Here is an 18,299-nt window from a genome sequence, read left to right as displayed (position 1 = left end):
TTTTCCATTGATTTAGGAAATGAACTGTTAGGACCAATCCCCATGGACTGTTTTGACAGTGACAGTGATGACAACACAACACCAGACAGGATATTTACCCGGCATGGGGGGAACTTACTGGTGTACACTTCCTGCCCTTATGGTAAGGAAGATGTGACTTGTGACTTCAGGAGGAATGAGGTAATTTTCCAGGTCATGAGGGCTGCCTTTTCCACCTGAAGCCACCAGTCCAAATCAGCACTCTGACCAAGGACTTCTCCACCCAGTTGGAGGAGGTCACTGAGATAGCGAAACCAGAAGTCTTTCCAGGCTTCAGGCAGATGGTTGAAGAGAGAGTCAACCTAGCTGATGCCTGTGAGACTCTGGAGCAGAAGCAAAAGTTGAAACAAGTTTTCTTGGATTTTCAAGATCTCTTTGCGGTGGACTCATATGACTGTGGTCACACCGACATCCACACAACAACAATTCCCACGGACCCTGGCATGACTCCAGTGTTTGTGAAGCAATATCGCTTGCCTCTCGCAACAATGGAGTCCCTTACTGAAATAATTAAGAACCTTGAGTCCTGTGGGATAATCCGTCCAGTCCACAGTCCCTTCAATAATCCGGTGCTGGGGATATTGAAGCCAAACGGCCAGTGGAGACACTGTGCCGACCATAGGGAGCTCAACAAATGGGTCCATACTTCCCAATGGCCTCTTCCCTACATTGACCAAGGGCTGGCCCAGATCCAGGGGTCACAGCATTCAAGGCATTCACTGCAATAGACCTGACCAGTGGATACTGGACTGTACCTGTCAGTAGGGAGGACGAATACAAGCTGGCTTTTACCTTTGGGGGCCAGCAGTACACATGGACTCGGACTCCCTTTGGATACCTCAACTCCGGCGATGAGTTCAACATTTTTCTACATACGGCCATGCCCGACCTGGGTGCGAGGGGTAACCTGGCTTAGGTAGATGATGTCCTCATCAAGAGCTTAACTGTTGAGGAACACATAGCGGAGATCCATTATGTTCTGACACAGTTGAGGGCCGCCAGAGCAAAACTTTCCTTTCAGAAAGCACAGTGGTGTAGAACCCATGTCAATTTCTTGGGGCATGAGATTACTCCCCAGGGTCTTTGTCCCCAGGAAAAGAAAGTGGAAGCACTCCAGAAATTGAAAGACCTTACAACTCTGCGGGAACTAAGGAGCCTCCTTGGACTGACTAATTACAGCAGAAAGTTCATTGAGGGCTACGCAGAAATCACTAGACCCCTGATTCATCTTTTGAAGGGGGGGTCAAGTGGGAATGGGGTCCAGAACAAGCCGAGGCAGTAAAACAACTCAAAAGAAGCCTCTCACAAGCGCCTTGCCTAGCTTGCCCTGTCAGAAACAAGGAGTTCTTCTTGGAGACAGGGTTCTCTAATACATGCTTGACTGCAGTATTATACCAAAAGCATGACAAGGTCAATAAAGTAATCTCCTATGCGAGTAAAACTTTATCCTCTGTGGAGGAAAAATTCAATGATTGTGAGAAGGCACTCCTGGCAACGGTGTGGGCATTGAAGAATTACTGCCTGTTCATCCAGGGGGAACACATCATAGTGGAGACTCCACACCAGCCTCTGCAATATCTCCAAAGTGACAGAATCGGGCCAGAAATGTGAGTAATTCCCAAATTACTTTCTGGATTCTGTCAATGCAAGGCTTTCCTGTGGAGGTCAGATATGGCCAAAACAAGAAGATCCCCTCTGTCTCGAGGAAGAAAGACTAAAAATCAAGGACAACATGGAGGCATACCTCAATTCCCCCCACAAAGTCTTTGAAGAAGACAAGTGTGAGGGAATGCCAACTATCTATGTGGATGGATGCTCTTACCATGTTGACAACAACAGGTAAAAAGAACTTGTGGCCGGCATAGGGAATGCATGGGTGAACGAGTCCCCAGAACCCTCCCCTGGGTACAAGATTGGTCCCCGAAGTAGTCAAGTGGCAGAGTTGATGGCTGTGCATCAAGCCATCCTCACTGCTGTCCAACATCAACTCCACGAACTGGTCATAATCACAGATTCAGATTATGCACAGAACAGGTTCGTGGAGCACCTGTTTAACTGGAAAACGAGACGCATGCTATGTGCTAATAACAAACCCTTGAAACATGGCAAGTTAATTCAAAATATTGATGATCTGGTCTCCTCGAATGGGATGACCATCTACTGGAAAAATGTCAAGAGTCATTCCAAAGTAGAGGGACCAGACAAAACTGGAAACAACTTAGCTGATCAGCTGGCCAAAACCGGGGCCATCCAAGGGGATCTAATAGAGATCGAGTCCCTGTTGGGGGAAATCCAGGTCACTGCTATCACTAGGTCCCAGACAAATGCTCACAATGATCTCTCAACTGCACAATGGAGTAAGGAGACCCCAGATGCTGATTTGATTACGGTTCAAAAGGGGGATCCAATAATTGGTAAGCTTCATCAACACATTGAGGACCCTGAGAACTTTCCCCTGACGGATACCGATTACATTGGGAAAGAAGACCTCAGAGTGTTGATTAAATGTCCAAAAATGTTCTGAATCCAAGACGGTTTGTTGGTAAGGAAATCCCTAGCTGGCCATGATCAGCGGGTGGTTCCTACCTCATTCTGAAGCCTGATGTTAAGTCACGCCCATGATGCGGCCACAGCCGGTCATAAGGGGTTTCATATAACACTTGAAATCTTAAGAGAGGTTGCATACTGGCCACACATGGGGCAGGACCTCGACACAATTTCAGCCAATATCCCTCACACACCGTGCGCCTCTCCAAAAGAGGGGGATGACACTGCCATGGTCAGATTTGCAAGTAGATTTCATTGGGCCCGTGATTCGCTCTTCTAGGGGGAACAAGTACATGTTGACCCTGACATGCTTGTTTACTAAATGGGTGGAATGTCTCCCGGCCCCAAACTGCAAGGCAGAAACTGCAGCTGCCCTAATGATCAATCACATCTTTTCGCATTTTGGACTACCCCAAAGGATTGAGTCAGACAGAGGTAGCCATTTCACCAGCGAAGTAATGACAAAGATGTGGGAGAAACGTGGGGTTAAAAGGAAGCTACATATTGCTTACCGGCTAGCCCCTAGTGGTGCAGTAGAACAATACAACAAAACCATTGTGAGCATATTAAAAAATATTGTGGCAGATTCTGGGCCAAGTTGGGATATTCGATTACCTCTTGTCCTGATGGCCATCAGATCTACCCCTTCATCTGCAACTAAAATGTCAACGTTTGAGCTGATGACTGGACGCAGGATGGTGCTTCCCCAGCATCTGCTCTATAGAACCCAAGAGCAGACATTGATCAATGCCTCCACAACTCACGAGTATGTTGAAAACCTAATAAAACACCTTCAACAAGCTTTTGCCTATGCTCAGGGAAATCTAGAAACATCAGCCTACAGCATGAAGACCCACTATGACTTAAAGACTACCAGGAAAGAATACAATGTAGGAGACTGGGTCTACTTATACAATTTCCAAGGAACCAGGCCAAACAGCGAACATTTCTGCACACCTAGAAGGGACCTTTTGAAATTGTACACAAAATCTCACCAGTCGCCTACAAGATCCACATCCCCAAAGGCAGTTTGGCAGAAGGGGAAGACAAGTGGGTCCATATTAATCAACTAAAGTGTTGCCATCCTAGGCAAACTCTGCAGCAACTAGAGGAGTCTTCTGGAACCCCAGAGGGGGCCACTCCAGATCCATAAAATTCCAACTCTAAAATATTACACATATAGTCTATAAAATACAATAATGCAAATATCTCCTGATTCATAAAATATATATGTCTGCCCCACTACATTAATAGTGGTGGGGAAATGTCTACAAATATGTTTTGCTTTGTCATCCTAGGAGAGATAAACCATGGAGACTGTCCAAGGAGGACGACCCGGGGACCGGAAGCAAAGATACGAGGGGCCCAGAGTATCGCTCAATACTCCCATCAGGACGGGCGAGGAGAAACGATCGGTCCACCCCTGATGAAGGAAAAGGTGCTGAACTTTGCCATTTGTGAATCCGGAGAGATGAGGCTGACATCCCAGTCTTGCCAATTTCTGTTGATGGAAGATCGACGCCCATCACAAGAGGGGGGGCTTGTGGGATGTATCAACCCACTAATCCAAGCCCTGCAACATCACTGTGCATTGCTTGCCGTAGAAGCATCATAATGGCCACTGGAAAGCATGCTGCTCGCTAGAAATCGCCAGAAAGTGCGCAGTGAAAAGCTGAAAAATAGGCTGCCATCCGCTTTTGCCTATGTAAGTAGTAACACAGGAGACCACTGCCAAAACCCATCATTTGGCTGCCCACAGAGCAAAATCATTGCAAAAGAAGCAGAGCTGTTTCAAAATCCGTTTTTATTTGGTGTCAAATTTGCAGAAATCATGGCTCACAACCACCCAAAAAGATCCAACCTCCTTGTTGGGTGGTCAACAGCATGCTACTTCAAGAATCTACATAAATATAAGGGCCACAGAAGTGTATGTTATCTGAACAAAGTCCACTTTTGAGGATTGCTTGCTGGAAGAAATCTGTCAAAAATGGGTGTAATACCGTTACTCACCTCTATCAGAAGCCAGCGATTTAAAACCATTTTGTGTAAAGTTGTACATTGAACCCAAAAAGACTTGCTATCAGAGCCTAAGAGGTTGATACAATTCAAAACTATATTCTGAAAAGGCTTGAAGTAAGAAATCGTTTGATGTATGTGTTAAAAATGTGAGTTATATTATAAGATAAGACCATTTTTAGACATTGGGTTTAGGAGTTAAAGTTTCCCACACTGCGCTTCAAACAAATTCCACACCTCTCCCTGAACAAAGGAAACTTCCCCCTGCCCTTGGCTCAGAGATTGACAGGATGTTGTTAAAAGGAACTAGGGAGGCACCCTGGCCTGTTGCTCTGAGTGAAGACAATGGAGTCTTTGGGCTGAATGGAAATGCTAATTCGGGTGTGACTGACAACAAACTGCTCTGCCAGGAAGAAGGACATGTGATCCTCTGAGTCAGCCCAGCTCTGGAGGCGGACCAGACTGAAATGTGGATTTAACATTGAATTAAGTAGATGTTTTAGAAAAATGCTTATAACAAATTGCACTGAACTGACAAAAATGTGAAACTTTGAGATTGTTAAAATGAAAAATGTGCTCACAGTTTAAGACTAAGCTGGAATCTGTGCGATGTTCTGTGACTAAACCCCAGAATTTATTCATATTGTAGCCACTGTGTTTATGCTAGGAACATGAAAAATTACAGAAATATGCCCAGGTGGGGTGTGCATGCATGTCTAAAAATTGGTGCAGAACTAATATTGAGAAACCCACGAAAAGCACAAAAAGTTGTTATTTCTGAACCAAAGCTCTTAGGAAGATGAGAGTTGAACAGAAATGTACCTTAGGCAATCTGTCATGTAATTTATGTAGTATTAACAAGTTGTGCATATTGTAAAGATGTTTTTCATGAAAAATAAGATATACTTTACAGAGGCAAAGGGGGGGGGTTTCCCCTTAGCCATAAACATGACACAGGATGATATGCTGCTCCTTTTTCCAGTCAGGGGACAGCAAATCCTCTGTCCTATCAGATCCATTTAGGGTTGGGCATAGAGAATCTGCCTCCCCACCCACTTTGGAAATACATAAATAGGGACTGCTGAGGACAGGCAGGACACACACTTTCCACTTCTCAACTAATTTCTTGGCGAAGCACCCTGCAGAAAGATCCAGACATAGATCCAGAACCAAGCTCTAGAACCAAACTCTAGAACCTTGAAGCAGAGAGGCCTAACCCACAAGCTGAACCTTTTTCAGATGCCCTTCAGAACCTTTTGCAAACTGATCCTAACCCCTAAACTTCCAAGGGGCATCTCAAAATCCAACAGCCTGGCTGAGCTGTTTTGCTGTTTTAGCTAAGAACCCTGTGCCAGAACCAAGATCCATACCCAGAGAGCAGAGCTGTATTCAGAACCCATCAGATCCAGTCCAAGAGGCCGCACAGATCCTAGTGCCGTGCGGAGAGCAGAACCCAGTGCCTGTACTGTCCGCTGGTGAGAGATTCCCAGCCAAACACTTGACCAGATCTTTGACGGGACCCATTCCATTCCATTTCAAAGCTAGGAGTGAGTATCCAGTCTAGAACTGTACATAACCAATCTCTTAGTTTAAAGTAATCGCATTCCATCCATTCCAACCTGTCCAGAACTGCATTATAGAACCTCTTTTGTCTATCCTAAAATCTTCTATCCTCCACATAATTCTTGATAATTGTAGCAATAATCATCTTTGGCTGATATTTTTCTGAAGAGGGACAAGTGTTTTGACGGACAGAGATCAGAGCGGAGGCGCCGCTGCTCTGGTGGCTGCCCGTTGAGTGTCTTGCTTCTTCATAGCTCCTTAATATAAGCCTATCCTTGTTGGTAAATCTTTAAAGCGCATCTTTCATTTTGAAATCTTGACTCTGGTTCTGAAAAATCTACCTTCACAAGACCCTCTGTAACTTTTGAACCGCACGTCCTAGAAGCGGAATTTTGAAGCTAAGATCCTATGCTTTTTACTAACGAACCTAAAACGACATTCCTATTCCTTATAGTTTTTCCGTAATCGCGTTTCACACACGCAGAAAAGTTGCAGCGAATTGGAATTTGGCTCAATTTCACCACATGTCAAGATAGCTGTTTCTTGTTTTCAACTGCTGAAATTCTTTTTCAATCTGATAATCATTCATAATCATTGCTAGTGTTGACCTGAACCAATCCAAAATAACTCTCACTTATCCTGAGTCTCCTTTAGTGAATTAAAATCATTTTAGCATATTTTCCCATTCATTGCACTCACATTCAAAAGCATTTTGGCCTGTTTTAAAATCATACCTATTCTCTCTAAGCTTGCTGGGTGAACTGGAATTGAACTGCATTGTTGATTAATATTCCTGAAACCTGTGTGCCCTCATTTCCATCTCTTCATATTGCATATTCGGGGGAGTGAGTAGTCACAGGGGAAAAAGTGATCATATTGTCTTTTGTGGAAATCATATCAAGTTTTATTTCTGTGCTGCATTCTTTCCTATTATTGCATTTCCTTGAATCCATATAAAGTATTCTCTGCTACAGTATCCTTCCTATTCCTACTCCTAACTGATTAAAGAGATTGTTGATATTGTAATATTACCCATTACTGATCATTGTTCATATTCATAAGTGTGCTATTCAGATATTATTCTATTCATAAAAGTGTGATATATATATATATATATATATATATATATATATATATATATATATGGTTCAATTCTTCAAATAAACCTTTCAATTTGCAAAACAAACCTACTTCTTGGCTCGGTGAGGTCGGGAAGATTCAAAGAGAGGTGCGTTATAAAAGGGTTCATCATCCAGATTCAAAGAACTTTTGACATAAAAATATATAAATAAGGGTTTCCATTGGGCATCCCAGACTAGGCATTGACTTAGTTGGAATGCTGGATTGAAGTCACTTACACTATACAAAGAAGCCTATTGCCAAAACTTACAACTAATACAAAAAGGGGTGTGGGTAAGATCTCAGGAAAAGAAAGAAGTGTTCTCAAATAACACATCTGGATGCAGTAGCCGGGGTCTCCCTTGCCCACGTTTCCAGCACAGGGTAAGGTTGGATCGTGGTGCACAGCACACTCTCAAACTTTCCCAGCACAAGATGACAGTTCAGTTTTCAGGTATCATGGCCTTCGATGGCCAAGTCTTGTTCCACTGAAAGTCTCTTGCCTTCGAGGAGCTGATGTCTTCAAAATTAATAAAACAAAAGTTCCTTTAACCAAATGAAAGTTCACTAGGGTGGAAATAGTTCGCCCTGGGTCCCCCTCTTCTGGGTACTGACCCTTCCCAACTGCTTTCCACAGTTCAAATAGGGTGATGGTTTCACCCCAGGGTCCTCCTGATTTGGGCGGTGACCCTTCACGTATCGTAAACTATTCAACAGTTCCTTTATCAATGAAGTTTGGGTGGTAGTTTCACCCATGGATATCCCTCGGTTGGGCTCGGACCACTCTTCTCTGTAGTGTAGGTGCTTGGGTGATGGCTTAACCTCTGGAACCCCCTCGGTTGGGCTCAAACCCCTTTTCCCTTTTGCAGGATTTCTCTTACCTCAAGTTCTCAATATTTTTTCAAACAATTTATCTACATCCCTCAGCCAGGTTCATGTCTGTCAACATACTGTTTCTCAGGACTTTTAGACTTTGTCCCTCTTGGGATTCACTTCCCTTGTTTTCCCTCGCTTTGGGATTCACTTCCCTTTCTCTCACACAGTTTGTAGATCGAAGCATTTTGATTGTACAGGGATTTTTCTTGACCCTCAGTATGACCACTTTGACCTATTGTGGTGGCTCTCATATGGACCTCTTGGTTTCTGTAGCATCGTTCAAATGGGAATCGACCAGAGTCTCCTGAGTTAGCACCCACATGGTGTGGTTTACCTCTGCAGCTGGTCTCCCCTTAACACATTTACTGTTCTTTCATTGTTCATTGAACTTGCTTCCAATTGCCACTTTGCGATACTCAGTTAACAAAGCCCGGTTCTTTTCAGTTCTCCCCTCGACTCACCGGCTGTGATGAACTGCTTAGCCCCTTTCTTCTCTGGAGTCAAGGCCGGTAAAACGGGCGTGGGTGCATCTCTTGCTCCTGCTTATTGACGTAAGCTTGCCCCATTAACCGTTGACATCTGCTGCAAGACACATGTGCCATTGTTCACAGTCTTAGGCTCTCTTCTACGGAGGTTGCACGTGTTTGGGCTGAAAAGGGCCACTCTTTTGATTCCTGCCGCCTTTCTCCTTCTCTTGGACAGCCACGCTTGATTAGTTGTTTCGTCATGCTGTCTGCTGTGCTCGTACTGTGCTTTCCGGCTCTACCTTTCTGTCCCTGTGGGGAAAGGAAAGAGCCATCATGTGTGTGTGATTCTGATTAATTACCTGACTTTGCCTGAACTCTCACATATTTTAGTGATTGGGTTTCATAAGTAGAGGTATAGTGGTTTAATCACTCTCTTTGCTGGGTGTCAGGGATTGATTTGGATTTTGTAGGTTCTAGATTTTCCCAGTCCCATACAGGAAGTTTAGCAGATATGTATGGTTTCTTGCCGAGATCTCTGGGGTAGAAAATTTCCAAAGAGAGGTGGAGACTTCTGTAAGAGAGTAGAGAAGATGGGAAAATCTTGTCCCAGGATAACTTCCTCAGGGAGCCCTGGAATGATGGCTGATGTTATTTCACAGGATTCACCCTGGATTTCAATGCTCTCTGAAATTTGTGAGTATACCTCGTTGTCTCCATGTACACAAGTTACTCGGACAAGGGCCAGGTGAACTCGGTCTTTTGTAGGAACTAAATTGGCCCATAGAGCAGTCTGCTTAACACCAGAGTCGATTAGGGCCCATATATTTTTCCCATTACCAAAGCCTTTTCATATATGAACTTGGTAGGGGGTTGACATAAACAGATACTAAAGGTTTCTAACTCTTACTGGGCATCCTCCCATTGTTCCCCCTTCAAACAGCCTATCTCCATAGGTTCCTTCTTTATGTGTTTGGGACAGTGTCTGGCCAGATGTCCTATTTCTCTGCAGGAAAAAAAGACCAGAGGAGGTGGTTTGCTTCCTTTTACTTCTTCTCTTCTACTTTCCTCTTTCAGCTTTGAATCAATGTTCCTGATTTCCATTATTTCTCTCTGTACCCCGTTCTTGCTCTTGTATGATCCCTGCGGTTTGTCTATTCCTTGGGGTTGAGGTCGATGCATGGGTTTATGATCCCTTCGATCCTCCCACCGATGGACTAGGTGAAAATGTTTAGCCGCATCACAGTGGTTTTGTGTCTTTCATTGGAAAGCCATGGCTAGAGTAGGTCAATTTAACTGAAGGACAGCTTTTTGCAAAAAAGGGGGTAAGGAGTTGGTAAATTGTTCTAAGGTAATCATCTCTGTCAGTTCATCTAGCGTCTTATTACTAGTCCATAGGACTACTCTGTTCTCAATTGATTCACCCAGTTCTAAAGGGGTCTCTTCTGGGTTCAACCTAATGGCTCATAATTTCTGCCGATAAAAATTGAAGGTTTGCCATACTCTTTTCAATAAGCCTTCCTTGATAGATAGGAAGGAGGCTCCTTGTGCAAGGTTGAGTAACTGATAGGAAGTTTGGAGTTCCCCTTTTAGTAAAGGTCCCAGATAACGTTCTCTTCCTAACCCAATTGGTCAGCTAGCCAGTCAAGGTTTAAAAAACATTTTCCCAAATATTTGCCTTCAAGATATGGCTGAATTAAACCCTGAGGTAGGGAAGGTCTTGCCTGCAACTCAATTAGTTTGGTTCAATTCTCTTGGAGTCTGTTTTCGGCCTGTATCTGGTGGTCTGCTAGTTGGGCAATGGTATTGGTTAGATCAGCCATTTCTTCTGAAGGTTTAATGGTTTCCCCTGAGGTGTCTGAATCAGAGAAGAAACAACTCTCGATCCCTTCAAAACAAGGTCTCAAAATGTTCAGAGTCCTCCGATTCTGAATCTGTCGAAGGAGTGGACCAGGATTAATTAATTTGTTATCCTGATGGTCCCGCTATTGATGAAGACTGAATACCCTGAAAAAGAAAAGGCTCATATTCAAGGCACTGGTCTAATAAAAGAAAAAAATAGGCGAACCGTATCCGGTCCCAAGGTTGTATGTTATAATGAGAGAAAGGGTTGTAGAGGAGCAGCTGAATGTCTCTGCAGGAAGTCCCGCCCCTATTCTGCCTATCTGTTGGAGACCAGAAATTGTGACCTGCGCAATGCCAGTGATGGTGTCTTTACCACAAAGAGCCTTTGAGACAAGGTATCCACAGTGAAAACCCTATTTGATGTATCCCTGAAGAGATGACGATCTCCTGATGAAGATCCCTGAAGAAGTGTGAAGATGTGAAAAGTAGAGGCTGGTGACGTCACAAGAAATGAGCGTGACACACTGAGAAGGATGACTGAAGAAGAGAATGCATATACCTTATAGAATCTGATGGCGAAGTAAAGAATCAAGAAGACTTTCATGAGCGGAATGAAGATTCCTGTGTGAAGAAGCACTGCAGAAAATGCAAGCTGTTTTACAACTGTACAGTTGTTGTAATGCAAGTAAACTAAGTAATCGTAAATACTGACTATACGTAGTGAATACACTGCAGGCATTGCCACCAATATATATATATATAGAATCTTTATATTCAATGTCACAATTTTAGTAAGCTCGACCCGTGGAGACAGAAGGATAGATAGCTATTTGTGTGTCACAGCAAAGAAATAAGCTGCAGCTCGAAGATGGACGAAAGAAAGGCTGTTTTGGCCTGGTGTTAAAGTCTAAGGCAGCCTAAACTGGTTATCAGTCCTTGAAGAATAATGAATGCCAGACGTCGAGGCATCCCTTGTTAAGTTGCAAAGAGAGAACACCATGAGTGCAAAGTTTCTTTATTCAAGACAGTTAAATGCTATAATATGGGTCGATTCACGGTCTCCTGTCACATGAATCCAAGAAGGAAATAGAAGTGGGCATGCAGACCTGAACCCTGATAAGAACATGCTCACACTCCCTTATATTACCAGAAAAGAAAAGTTACTGCAAGCATAAATTCACAGACAATCTCAATTGCAGAAGGCATGAGCATAGAGTGATGGTCGGCTAATTGGGTGGGGAGGTACGGTCAGTCCACCCACCAGCCCCATGGGTCCTTGCTTACGGGCTGCTAGTGAATTAAATGTTCCAGAAGGGTACAAGCGTGCCAACCAATTATGAAGGGCCATTTAACGAAGGACCTTATAGTTTGAGAGCCAATGATATGCTTGTTTACTTAATAACTGTTGAATATGACTTCCACTAGGGGAGGGCATAAATTGTCCACCTGACTGTAGAGACCCAATCACAATCCAATCCCTTATAGAAAGTATCCTTATATATTCCCCTTATTCCTATCACAATCTTATGTAGGTTTTATTAGTTTGCCACGTAGTATGATGTCACGTATGAGGAGGTGTTGTTATATAAGAATGTTTTTTTATGAAATGTGTTGAGACTATGCTGTGCGACGTCTGTTGATGTCCGTAGTAACTCCCTGTTTTAGATAATTGAGACTAAAACAGAGACATTTTGCTAACTTCCTAAGTCGGTCTTATTATTGGGTGTAAGAGTTATTCTGCATCTCTTCCATTGTACCATGTGTTCCCTCGATCAAAAGGGCCGTAAGGGTTCACTTGGTAGCATGTCGGATGGTTTGAAGGTAAGAACCATGTAAGGTTCTGTGAATGAGGAATTACCGGGTCATTCTGACCTTGGAGGACCTGGTAATTCCTCATGCACAAAACCATTCCCCATTCCCATTTGAGCCCCCTTAGGTTTTACCAGACATCTGTTCTGGGTCCCGCTAGGGGACCTCGTAATCAGGCATCCCGTAATGAACGGTGCCGGTCCCGTACCAGCACCATTCATTACGGGAGCGCCTGCCTCATAATGAGGCCCATAGTGTCTATCTAGTGAAACTGTCAGTACCGACTTAGTGGTAGACTGAGTATTTTGTAAACGCTGGTAAGTATTGACAGTCAATTGAGACTTGTCACAATGGGAGACATTACTCCTCTGATGCATTTATGTAAGATATTTCCAAAACACAGCCCAAGCTCAAACAGTTCAGTGCAGAATGGGTCAAAGACACAGCAGATAAGATGTTCATGCCTTGGCCACAAGGGGAATCATTGCTGAAATCAGTATTGCAACACATGACCACATACTTGCAAGCTGCGTACATGGAAAATAAATTGCAGAAAAGGTTAGCTATTTTAGAACTTTGGCAAATGTACCAAGAAGAGAGAGAGGATCTGCCACCTGACTAACTAATGTAAGGTGGAAAGTGGTGAGCCTTCTGCTCCCCTTTCCTCGTCTGAGATAAAAGGCAATAGCATGGAAGACGTAGGATTGTATCCGTTAAAGGAACTGAAAGCGGTGACGGAATATAGTAATCCGATATACGAACCGCCTGCTTATAGTAGTGACGATTGTCCAGAGTATACTAACAAAAAAGAGGAGATCTATAAGGTCTTACAAAACAGGGAAGATAAAAGTGAGCGATCGCATGTTTCAACAGACATAGAATGAGAGATCAAGAGATGGAAAGAGAGAAGGATCTGAAAACACCTGTGTGTGAAACACTGTGTGAAACACCTATGTATGAGCGCAATATAAATAAAATATCATATCATATCAAGGATAAAGCTGACGAAGTAACGCTTGTACAGAATGAATGGATGGGAGGACAAATATTACTCAAGCTAGATGGGAAGAGCATTGAGGAAGTCAGGCAAAGGGAAGATCAAGAAGAACAGGATAGGAAAGACAGTGAACGAGAAAAGAGAATAAAAGAAGATGAGCATAAAAGGAAGAGCAGACAGCGATGAGAACAGATGTATCAGGAGGAACAACAAAAGAAAGAAGAAAGGGCAGAGGAGCAAAGGAAGTATGATAACAGACAGAGAGCAATAGAAGAACGGGATAGGCAAGGAAGGAAAAGAGAAGAAGAGGAAGCTCAGTAATTATGAGATAAAAGAATGCAGAGATAAAAAAAAAGGGGAAGCGACAAGAGCAGGGGTAGGGAGATAAGAGATAAGACAAGTAGAGGAAAGAGTTAGAAGGGAATCAAAAAAAGATAAGTAGATGAAGAATTAGAATGAAAGAGGAGACAGCGGGAGCGCAATATTGACCACATTCAAAAGGAATAAATGGAGCCAAGCCCAGCAATACAATGGAGCAATATAGAAGAGTTCCTCCCATTACAGGGAACAATGACAGGGCCATCTGGAGTAATGCTAGAAGAGAACATCGATATAGGAAGTATCAGAGATAGGATTGATAAAGCCTATCAGGATTTAAGAGAAGATGGCAAATCCGGAAGCCGAGGTAAGGGAGATCAAACCCTAGTCTTCCAATCATGAAACAAAGAGAATAATCCATTTAGTCTTGAGCATAGAGCCTTGTCCTTAAGTAGACTGACCTTAGATAAGGGTGAAGGGATGAGATTCAAACTAGTTGGGTACTAGATATGTGAGACGAAGAGAGAGATGTCAGACGAAGAAAAAGAATCCTTTAGTGGAGAAGGAGGAGGTCCACGTGCCACTGAGGGAGGCCTGCAGCCCGACAAGGAAGCAAGATGGTCTGATCTAGAGCAATCTAAGGATAGGACGGCAGATCCTATAGCATATCCAGAGCACCCTAAAGGACGATCGTATAGTGAGAAGAGAGAATCACTGCCATATGTAATCAGGTTATGGTCATTGCCAGGAAGATGACGATCAGGAACCATTGTCCCCACTATGGATAGGCAAACGATGGGAGCCAATTGCGGATCAGGATTTATGCAGTTTCCCTTAATAGAAAAAGGACGAGAAAGACCACAGTATATTCCATGGCCACCGATGGATAGGGATCATTTAAGGTGCAAACTCCCCAGTTTAACGGTGGCTGCAGGAAAATTAATTTATGAGTTAGAAAAAATGACAGGAGGAAACACCTTGGCAATAGGGTATATTTAGTGTCTCCTAGCAACCATTCTTGAGGAAAGAGCTGATGACATTTGGATGAGAGCAGGCTATTCAAGTGTCACAGAACAAAACACAGTGCACAATGGAGCACCATTTAATAACTGTAGGGCAGATGTCTGGACGGCTCTCAGAGTACAGTATCCTGATATATCAGACATACGTGAAATTATGACACAAAAGATGAAAGAAGCTGAAGATCTGCTTACTTACATTCACGACATTCAGGAACAGTAGACTCTTGAAACGCGTGAACTGCGGGGAAAAACAGTGGCAGTATTTTACCACATTTTATGTCAGGTTTGCCTGAGCAGGTACAGAGGTAACTCAAGAAGCAAGTGGGAATGAAAGCAAAGCCATGGGCTAAAATACAGTTGAATATAGTGCATCATTGTCGGCTGTTACAGGAGAAAAACAGGAAGAAACACGATGCTAGACAACTTGAGGAAGCCACATTAGTTCAGAAGAAATTGTCAAAATATGCCATAGAAGGGGCGGTATTGACAAGCGGAGAAGGACTGGGATTACATCAAGCAGTGGGTACATTGCAGGCAAGTAATCACAACCTTATGGTCCAAGGAGGGAATGGCTTTGTACCAGGAGGTTGAGGCATAGGCTACAGAGGAAGGGGTGGATTTACAAACAATCAAAGTGGTTTTCAGAACACACAGAATGAGAATCAGAGGTGTTCAGCCAAGAGGGACTAGTCAGATGGGGTCCTCCTATATGTTGGACATGTGGGATGACAGGGCACAATGCATGCGTATGCAGAAGCCAATGGTTTGTACAAAATGGGCAGTTCTCAAGAGGGGGGGAGTTTATCCTCCAGCCTATAGCTCACAAACTAGGGAAGGGTTTGCCCAAGGTCAGACAGTGTATCAGGCACAAGTGTGGCAAATGCAACAGGCACATCAAACACTGCAAGCACCATTGAATCCACCACAAGGGCAGTCACAGTACGCCCTCATGCAAATACAGCAGAATGCAAACACAGGCCAGTTATTGACTCCTAGAAATAGAGGGTGTCACTCTGGTAGGAGTCAATCCTTTCACAGGTACAGGGGTATGCATGTATCCACAATAGGACAGCTCACAGGGTGACTTTTTGTGTTCAGTACTATCTGTGACACAAGACTCCCAAGAGGAACCAAGGGTTAATGAGACGATAGGAGGCAAATCGTTTTCGTTTCTAGTAGACACTGGAGCAACTCGTTCATATATACGAGAGGGAAAATATCCAATGTCAGGAATTGCCATGAATGCTCAAGGGTTCCCTGGAGCTACGAGTCGAGTTCCTTTTACTGATTAATTAACAATCTCTATAGGAGAAAGTGAAATTTTTGTATTCACGACAGGCACAAGTTAATATTTTGGGAAGAGACTTAATGTCAAAACTTAACATGACAATTTCTTTTACCTGATATAGGTATAGTGTGCTTCACTCCTGGGGTACACTATAAGAGTGTGGGCGAATTTATATTGGCATTTGCAGGGCAAATGGCTCTGTGAGGTGTGCCGATAGAATTAGAAGTGTTCTTTATGGGGTGAGCATTCTGTTAACATGGCTACCTGGTTTAGAGGGAAAGACTATGAGGATACCTGAGGAATTTTTATTTAGACCACAAATATCTATGGACGAAGTGGGGAGACAGACCATCCACCTAGAGTTAGATGCAGCCGTAGTATGAGGGGAAATGGCAATTCTCCAAGGAACAGATGAGGAGGGTAGGCCATGGTGAACAGTGATTGCCATTGGGGAAGGGTGCCGATTGACTGACATCACTGACAATGATTTGTTTGGAGATGATCCATCAGATGATGAAGTAGTGTTCTTTATGGGCATTACATATCGGATTAGAATAGTGAAAAGGGAGATCCCACAGCGCATGGTGATAATGTGGCAGCGCCCAGCATTTTGTGGTGAACACTTGGAGAAAGTGCCAAGCGCTTCATGGACAACAGGCCCCAATGATGTAGGCATATTGAAGGGAGTAGGGGAGGTTCAAATAAAGCTGAAACCAAGAGCGATTTTACTTCGAGCATGACAGTACCCCATGTCTCGAGAGGCAGCTGAAGGTATTTTTTGACACTATTTCATGTCTGATGAATCAAGGTATTCTGATACGATCAGAATCATTGTGTAATACCGTGGTGTACCCTGTGAAAAAAGCAAAGGGATGGTCGTGGAGATTTATAAAAGATATGAGACCAATCAACCAGATTGTAGAGGCAGAGATTCCTTTAGTTCATAACCTAGTGGCGATACTGTGCAGTATACCAATAGATAGATAGATAGGTTGCTGTTGGTACTCTTGTTCAGAGGAGAATTGCCTAGCATTTTGGTGCTGTACTGCCACTGGGAAGGACAAAGACTGATATGATTGGGATATTTCTCCGCTGTAAAAGATAGTGAGCTAAAGAATATAGGTAAGGCTCTCACACCCAGGACTAATGTCTGGCAGAGAGACTTCCAGGACCCCCCCTTGTTTTTTTCAGTATATCAATAGAAGCGTTATATATTAGGGTGATTGATTTGAAGAATGTGTTTTCTCAATTCTGTTGCACAAGGACTGACTAGACTTGACTTTGTTTATGTTACGTCAAATCCATCTGAAACACACTTGTTTGCCTCAAGAGTACTGTGAGCCCCCATTGATCTTTACCAGAGTCCTACAGCTGGACCTAGGCTATATTGATTTGAAAAGCGCCATGATACAGTACGTAGATAACATTTTGATTCGTAGCACAACAGAAGATGAGTGCAGACAATACTTGATTCAGTTAATGACTATTCTAGCAGACAAGGGATACAAAGTAGACAGAGAGAAGTTACAGTACTGTCAAGAAGAGGTGTTGTACATAGGCCAGTTGATCTCACATGATGGAAAGCGGGTAACACCTGAAAGAGCTTAAGCGATCATGAAAACTGCAAAACCGCACATGGTGAAACAGATGCAACAGTTTTTGGGATTATGTAATTATGTAAGAGCATGGGTGTTCAACTATAGGTCATAAACAAGACCCATTTTTCAGGGTTTAAAGCAAGCACAGGTGAATAAGAAGAACATAGAATACACTGAGGAAATGGAGGAAGAATTTGAAGAATTGAAGAAAGTAATTAATACAGCTCCTGTTTTAGGAATTCCCAATTATGCTGTGGAGTTTTTCTTGTTTTCACATACAAAAGGGACAGTTATGACAGCAGTGCTTACACACAGGACTATATTAGGGTACAACCCTCTGGCATATTACAGTGGGATTTTCAACCTGGTTATGAAAGAGCATTCTCCTTGTGAACAGTCATTGGCAGCTGCCGTGTTTGCAATTGAGAATTCTATAAGTATTGTAATTGGTTGATGTATGACACTTTTTGTGGAACATGCTTTGTTTGCCATTTTGGGGAAACCCATGGGTACATTGACATCTTAGAGAGCTTCTGAAGATGAAGTAATAATATCAAATCCAGCAATTAAAATTGTCAGATGTAAAAGAGTGAACCCTGCCACCTTTGTAGCTGAGCCAGCATGTGCATGACTGCGTAAATTATATAGGCCCTCATTACAACACCGGCGCTAAACCATGGCGCTATTAGCACTATGGTTGGTGCCGGTGTTGTAACGAGTCCGCCATGGTGAAATGGGGAAATACCGCCCCATTCCAAGGTTGGAGGGGCGGTATTTCCCCATTCCCATTTTTGACCC

This window comes from Ambystoma mexicanum, chromosome 4p (assembly GCF_040938575.1).
Source record: "Ambystoma mexicanum isolate Mex_15411 chromosome 4p, UKY_AmexF1_1, whole genome shotgun sequence".
In the NCBI taxonomy this organism is placed as follows: domain Eukaryota; kingdom Metazoa; phylum Chordata; class Amphibia; order Caudata; family Ambystomatidae; genus Ambystoma; species Ambystoma mexicanum.
Note: the sequence above shows the minus strand (reverse complement) of the source record.